We start from the raw sequence: 8,677 nt of genomic DNA on the forward strand, positions 1-8,677 counted from the left end.
GAACAACATGGAGAAAACCCGTTTCTACTGAAAATACAAAATTAGTTGGGCGTAGTGGCGCATGCCTGTAGTCCCAGCTACTCAGGAGGCTGAGGCAGGAGATTCGCTTGAACCCAGGAGGCCGAGGTTGCAGTGATCAGAAATTGGGCCATGCACTCCAGCCTGGGCAACAAGAGCACAACTCCATCTCAAAAACAAACAAATAAACAAAAAAAGAAGCAGGTGTAACATGGCCACCGGCCAGGGAAAGAACCCATCAGCATAATAAAAGGTAAGGTTAGGGTGGCCAGCTTCTTCCTGCATTATGTAAATGACACAACTGGTCCAACCAATCTTTTGATCATATGTTAATCAGTCACCGCCTACTCAAGCTTGTCTATAAAACCCTGTGTATTTCACCAGGGACCAGAAGACCCACTCGGGAGCTTTTCTCTTTCTCTCACCTATTAAACCTCCATTCTTAACCCTACTCCTTGTGTGTGTCCACATCCTTGATTTTTTGGTGTCATGTAACAAATCTCAGGTATTACCCCAGACGAACAATGCTGCTTCATGAAGAGTGGTCCAAACAGCATGAGGGTCAAAACTCCAAATGGTCCTCACTTCAATTGTGTCAGCTAGGTTTGGTGAAGTGAAAGAAGGGGCAGTCAGTTTGGTCAAGTGTTTGCTGACTCATTCTGGTGGCTAAATATTTACAGTGTCAGCTGTAGAAGCTGCCAAAGTATATTTGAATTAGGAGCTGAGGTATTTAGGAGAAATTGCTAAGATAGAGAGTGCGATTTTAGTCAAATTAATTAACTTGTGTCATTCCAAGTTTCCTGAAGCAAAAATGCATTTAAATATTACCATCACAACATTTTAATAAGGCTTAGCATTTTAATGAGGTAACATATGTGAGAACTTCTAGAATAAAGTCTGAAACAAAATAAAAGCCTGCAATCACAATGTCTCCTCTCTTTTCTAGTTTTCCTGATCCTAGTATATGCTAACTTATCAAAGTCCTTCAAGGACGTATACAGAACAAAACTAGATGCAATTTTCCAACTGAAATCACATCCTTGGTCCAAAGTAGATAGAATATTTATTATACGTAATTATACATATAATGTGTAACACATTCTAAGATTTTCCATGGCTCCTGTATTATTTGTAATGATCATGTAACTGTTAAGTCTTTTCCAACTGGACTAAATGAAGACTAGGTATTTCTCTCCAGCTGTATTTATCTCACTTAAAAGAGTCACAACATGGCTGTCATTAAGACACTCAAATATTTTCAGAATAAAAAGTGATTAGAAGTACAAAGAACTGAATACCAGAAATAAAGAGAGGTAGATGGGCTTTATATAATACAAATAAAATTAGCTTGTTGGATGCATTTGTAAAAACTGAATGATAGTTTAAAACTCTAAATTTTTGGTTGATTTCCCTTCTCTTGATGTCTATTAGACTCTCTGATGACTTAATAGAATTTATATGTGCAGAGACAGAGTAGTGAGGCAAAACAGTAAAAATGGGATGACATATCATTATAACAACCCCGTCATATAGTTAATATCAAGAAAAGTGTCTGATTTTACATTCAACATACTTCTTGGCACATGATTGACATGTCATGAATATAGAAAATAATGGTTTGTTTGATATATCTTAAATTGAAAATTTGTGTGGCAAAACTTGAACATTAAACTGTTTCAGAAAAATTATATTTTTCAGCCAGCTCAATTTTAATTTTTTTAAAGTTTATAAGCATGTTTTTTTAAAATTACCCTTTCACGACTTCTGTAAGATGCAGTGTATCCATGCATCCACCAAATACTACCTAATCAAAAACAGTACATTTCTTCGTTTTCATTTTCTAGTAGCCTTTCAATTAGGAGTTACTTCTCTAAAGGAAAATAATTAGTTGGTCATTTATACCATCTATCTTCTCCATGAAAATGTTTCAGAGTATGTAATGGAATTGTAATTATACATCAGTCATCTTTAATTATTTATAATTTTTAACTTTAAAAGTTTGCCATTTTAAAAGTGATTTCATACAAGATTTATGTTATATTTAAGACCTCATTAGAAAAGTCCTTTCTCTATTTCATAAAACTCAGATAATCAACATCTCTATTATTTTCTGTTTTTATGCTTACAACACATCTAGGGGCGAAGCTACTCCTTAAAAAAAAAAAACTGCAATACTCGGGTAGCTGAAGAAAATAAAAATACATATATAAGAGAATAAAGAGATGACAAGGCTAAGCTGAAGAAAATAAAAATACATATATAAGAGAATAAAGAGATGACAAGGCTAATTTACTTCCCAAGAACAAAGAATCTGACAGTGACACTGAACAAATGAAAAACATTAAAATTTCACTATGATCTTTCTATTCATCTATATTAAAGGATACATTTATTTATATAAATTAATCATGTTAAGTTTGAAGTCTTCAAAGACTCAGATGAAAAGAGAATCAGGAATTTTGCAAATTAACATCTTCCTATAGAAATCATAGAGAAAACTTTTTCTAAATTACTTTTAAAAATATTATGTGGTGTCTATGATTCTCTTCCTATCTTATTTTTTGAAATATTTTTATTAATGTAGTAAAAATTAAAGGTAAAAAAGAGAAATGTAGGGCTATTTCATTTGTTAATGATAGAAAGAGATAATTCAGAAATAAAAGAAAAGGGGAAAATGTTACCACAATCTTGGGAAAGATGAAGGAATGGGTAAAATATCACTTTTTGATAACACTAGGACAGGACAGAAATGGTTGGTGAAGCCAGGCCTGGGTCTCCTTCCTTGTGTTTCTGTGCTCGGATGTGCAGTTACCTTAAAGGGGCTTCAGTTACACCAATCTGTTTATTGCTGAGAGTCTTAAAGAAACCATCCAAGTCACGAAGTATGCAAATTACCTTTCTTAGCTATAAGTAAGAGAAATGCTTATAAAACTTACCTAAGTGTTTTCCCATTTACAGTATTAACATTTCTTCTCATCTCTCAAGTACAAGAGAAGATGAATGTTAACCCAATGGGAACTCACAACACCTACCAAATCTCTCTCTTACTCCCCTGTCCCTCCCCATAAAACTGCTAAGTCTTGGTGCTTCCTAAGATCCAATCCTACAAATCGTGTAGGATTTTAAATGGGTACTCAGTAGAGGTTTTTCATCTCTCCTCACTGAAAAGATTTAAACTAAATTTAATTATCTGTGCTCTGCCTAGAATATTCATTCACTAGATCCTTGTATTATGTCTGGCTTCTCAAACTTGAGAACCATTAACAAATACTAACTTTGGTTTCCCTGATTATTATATCACACATAACACACACCAGTCAATCTCCACCCCAGGACATTGCTTTATGTTTCTTGATGCACTTAAGACTTTCTTAAATTTTATTTCTTTATCATTTATTTGACCCCATGTTAATGTCTGTTCCTACTGGAACAGTGGACTAAGACCAGGAACCTTGTCTATAATGTTTACTGTGTACCTGGATTCCTAGGAACAGTGCTTGAAAAATAGTATACACTCAGACACTATTTTCAAATGGTATTGGATGAAGAGAGGAAATGAGAAGTAAAGTCATTTCATTTTTCAGAAGAAGTTAGGTGTTACAATCCTGAGAGCCATAAAGTCCAACTGTGTTTAGATCCTGACTCAATATCTACCCTCTGGGTAGCCTTCAGTTTTCTAAAATCCAAATAGGAGGAAAAGAAATGTCACCGTGGTATAGGATTACCGTGAACTCACGTAAAGTAGAAGTCATTGCGCATGGCACAAAACACCTCAACAAATGTTTTACTATTAACCACACACAAAAAAATAATTCTATCGATAAGTTAATATATGAAGTATGTTCTAGATTGTCAGTAAAATCAAGAGCAAAATAATTGAGATTATTATTTCATTCACTAAAGACATTAGAAACGACACATTGTAAATTAATTATGTAAAAGGCAAAGCATACGTAAAGAGAAAAAATGAATCTGTATTGCCCTTGCATTTCAGAAAACAAAAGAATAAAGCAAAATAAAGCTGGGAATCCAGCCAATCATCTAAATACAGCATTTATCATTTACTTGTGAAATTACACTGTAAAGGCTCTGTAAAGAAAGCAAGATTATGCATATTCACATGATGTTTCAGTGGAGATGATAAATGAAACATAGCCACAAAATCATTCATTGAATATGACATGATTACATTTCTTTCCATGCTCAACCAACAACCAAGATCACAACGTAAAATTTCTACATATTTTTAGGAGAATAAAATGTCTAAATTTCTGAATGAAGGCAAAATCAGCATATACATTTTATTCACTGTCAAATATTATATGATTATAATGTGCTTTCCTGTTTTTATAAGAAAACCAGAACAAAACACAAACTCCTTACAAGAAGGTAAGCGGTTATCCTGATTCACTAAAGGTTTCAAGAACTTGGCTTTGACATTGTTTAATAATAAAAAATAAGTATCTCTTCTTATATTTTTAGTGAGTTTAAAGTTTAGAGAGTTTTGTCTTAGTCTTTAAGAGTATTTTATTTACCTTTTTAAGAGGCTCTTAGACAGTAGAATAGCATTATATTAATAAATCATCAAACTTCTTTTGTTCAAAGACATGTTAGTGTACTATATCAAAGCCATGGGGCTTTGATGATACATTATAGTAACAACTCATCAAAAGACAGCAGTTTGATTATGCTGTACATTAAATACATCACCACAACTCATCTTTCTGATAGCAAAATAAAACAGCACCTAGCACAAACTCCTTTTTGGTTAGATGACTTTTCTTTAACACTAGAAATTCATGTTCATATGTACACACATAGACACACACACACACATACACACATCTGTTTCTAACTGGGGATATGCATAGTACTGAAAAAGAATTCAACTTAACAGGAAAACAAATTCAGGTGGATGGATTTGACAAGAATAAGTAGACCAAGAGGGAAAAGAAAGGTCATTTAAATATATGATTGTATATGGTTTTACAGATAATAAATAGAATTTATGACAACTGTAGAAAGATGGAAAAGTATAGACAATCACAAAGAAGAAATTTAAGTCACCCATATCACCACTAGACATAAACGACAAAACATGATATATCACTCAAGTCTTTTCCTCTCCCAAAGTATTTTCTATGAATTATTCTAGAATATATACGATGTGTATATTCTAGAATAAATATTCTATGTATGCGTGTATATATATATGATAGATATATATATTTTAGACAGAGTCTCTCTGTCACCCAGGCTGGAGTGCAGTGGCATGATCTCACCTCACTGCAACCTCCGCCTCCTGGGTTCTAGTGATTCTCCTGCTTCAGCCTTCTGAGTAACTGGGATTACAGGAGTGTGCCTCCATGCTCAACGAATTTTTGTATTTTTGGTAGACAGAGTTTCGCCATGTTGGCCAGGCTGGTCTCAAGCTCCTGGCCTCGAAAGATCAGCCTGTTCAGCCTCCCAAAGTGCTGGGATTACACTCCCAGCTGATTGTTATATTTGAGCTTCATTCTCTTATATACTTGTATAATGTTTTAGAATTTGATTTTCAACAAATTTTTTTAACTTTTCTATATGAATTACATTATTCTGTTATTGTTGAATTTCTGTAATGGGTTATAGATATTTCATTCTCTGTTTTTATTCTACTATAAGTTTTATTCAACTTTTTTATTATTATACTTAAGTTCTGGGATACATGCGCAGAACGTGCAGTTTTGTTACATCGGTATACATGTGCCGTGGTGGTTTGCTGCACCCATCAACACGTCATCTACATTAGGTATTTCTCCTAATGCTATCCCTCCTCTACTCCTCCACCCCGCAAAAGGCCCCAGTGTATGATGTTTTCTTCGCTGTGTCCAGGTGTTCTCATTTTTCAACTTCCACTTATGAATGAGAACATGCGGTGTTCAGTTTTCTGTTCCTGTGTTAGTTTGCTGAGAATGATGGTTTCTAGCTTCATCCATGTCTTTGCAAAGGATGTGAACTCATCCTTTTTTATGGCTGCATAGTATTCTATGATGTATATGTGCCACATTTTTCTTTACCCAGTCTATCATTGATGAAGAAAACATATCTCTTTATTTCTCCAATCATTCATTTTAATATCTGAATGATTCTTATTGGCCCTCAACCTTATGTAAAATAGTTATTAGCTATTACTTGTTGATTGTTTATCATGGACCAGACATGCTGCTAACTATTTTGTGAATAGGTCACTTGATTTTCCCTAGAAATTTATTAAATATATATCACTTTTGTTTCTATTTATCATCAGAGAAAGTAACTTGCCAAAATATTAAATAAGGAAACTGAGGCTCCAATTTAATTCGTCAGACTCCTCACTACAAGTTCTTAACCACTGTATCCTAATGCTATAAATCATACTTCTTGCCAGGCATGATAGACCTGCCTGTAATCTCAGCTCCTCCAGAGGTTGAGATTTGAGGATCGCTTGAGCCCAGGAGCTCAAGGCCAGCCTGAGCACCACAGTGAGATCCAACTCTTTTTAAAAAGATATATTTCTTCCCCTCTACAATTTCATTTGTTCACCTTAAAAATATGTCATGCACATGGACTAAGTTCAAACATCGCCCCCCTCTCCACCTCCACTGAACACTCAATGAGACACACTGTGAAATTCTCTCTGACTTCTCAAACATACTCCATCATTCATTTTTCATGCTTCCACATCACTTGCTACCTAGGTCTGTGAGTATTTGGCACGATGTTTTATAACTAGTGGCTGTCCTGCCTGCTGTCTAATGATATGTTTAGTCCTGTGTACTCCTCTGCATTCTAAGTCCCTGCCATGATAATTTATCATAATAGTTTATGGGTGAGTCTTATGAAATGAACAAATAAATAGTTGAATATATTGTATAAGGAACACTGCAACTACACACCCAAAAAAGGTCTTGAATACGCCTGCGTTATAAAATGAATATATTTTGTAAGTATTTAATGCATTTAATTAAAGGACATTCAGGTTGAACTCAATTATCTCTAATTATTTGTGGTAGATAGCATAGAAATGCATTATTTCTATCCTTGGGGAGATTCTTTTTGGTGCCGAGGCTGTTGAAAATGTGTTAGAACGCAGAGAAGTAAAGTGGAACAGAGTATCAAAACATTCAGATCACTGAGCTATCAGGGTCTCAGTGGACAGGGTCCTAGTCCTAGTAAAGGCTATAAATATCAGTAGGAGTAAAGAAAAAGAATCAAGCACCTAATTCCAAAACCAAAAAAGTCTTGATTTTCATTTCACACACCATTAACTGCAGACAGTGGCTCTCCTGAAGGTATAAAAATTAAAGTCCCTTGGCACAGGCGGAGGTATTGTAGGGCTCTGGAAGGGGAACAGAAGCTTTCTGTCTTCAATGAAGTCTTACTAGGGAAGACCATTTCCATTTAACACTACAAGCTTTGCTGTATTGACCAGAATGCTTATAATATGTAGATGTATATAACCAGTATATATGGTGTTCATAATTATAATGTCTATAATTTAGAGAACATATTACCCAAAATAGTTTTCATTGAAATTATTATATATTAAGGTAAAAGGTCTTATTCAAGAAATTAACTTGTATAAAAATGTAAACAAAGAACAGTTAAAGAATTGCTCATTATTCACCTCAACTTCAGATAATATCCCATTCAGAAAGCACTCCAACTTTGACGCACACTATAATCATGGGTAATAAACCAAATTGGCTGTGTTTAAGTTTGCCACATAAATGATAAGCTACTAAGAACAAGAATTCTATTATCTTATAATATAAATTTTACTTTGTTGAAATTATTATCCCATAGTCATGAGATCAGTGGGATCTTAAATTTTCAAACAGTTTACAATGAGAAAAAAAGAATGCAATTAACATACAGTCAATAAATAAACTGTCATATTTTTCCTGCTGCAACAAATAATATTTTATATCCACCTTATTCATATATCTATATAAAACGAATAATAGCCTGACTGACAAATAAAAAGTACTGCTATTTAAAATGTTTTCTAATTAATTAGTAATTGTACAATTAAGAAACTAGTAGTAGTAAACTATGAATAGAATAATTTCATATGCAACTGAAGATTACAAATATTCTTACATATGTAAACTTTCCACATTTTTGTTGATCATTACTGCCTTTTCCTTATGAGATACAGTTTTATAAAATCTTGATTAGTGTGACATAGGAATCCAAATGCTCTTTCTTTAAATTAAATTATATCATATAAAGCACTTTTTAGTAAACCTTTTATAGTTTATTATAGTCTTCTGACATAAACCATGCATATTTTTGCATGGTTTATTTTTAATATAAATTTTAACAAATAATTATGTTTGTTATTTAAAAGTCAGAAAATATAATTAATGAAAAGCAGTACCCCTTGTAGTCTTAGCACAGAGCGATAAATACCAGTAACTTTTTTTTACTGAATTGTTAAATTTAAAATATAATTAAATCAAGAATTTTTCACAATAATGTCAGGAACATTGATTTCAAAATGAGCATGCATTTTTTTTATTATTATACTTTAAGTTCTAAGGTACATGTGCACAATGTGCAGGTTTGTTACATATGTATACATGTGCCATGTTGGTGTGCTGCACCCATTAACTCATCATTTACATTAAGTATCTCT

The sequence above is a fragment of the Mandrillus leucophaeus genome, unplaced genomic scaffold, assembly GCF_000951045.1.
Source record: "Mandrillus leucophaeus isolate KB7577 unplaced genomic scaffold, Mleu.le_1.0 Scaffold328, whole genome shotgun sequence".
Taxonomy (NCBI): Eukaryota; Metazoa; Chordata; class Mammalia; order Primates; family Cercopithecidae; genus Mandrillus; species Mandrillus leucophaeus.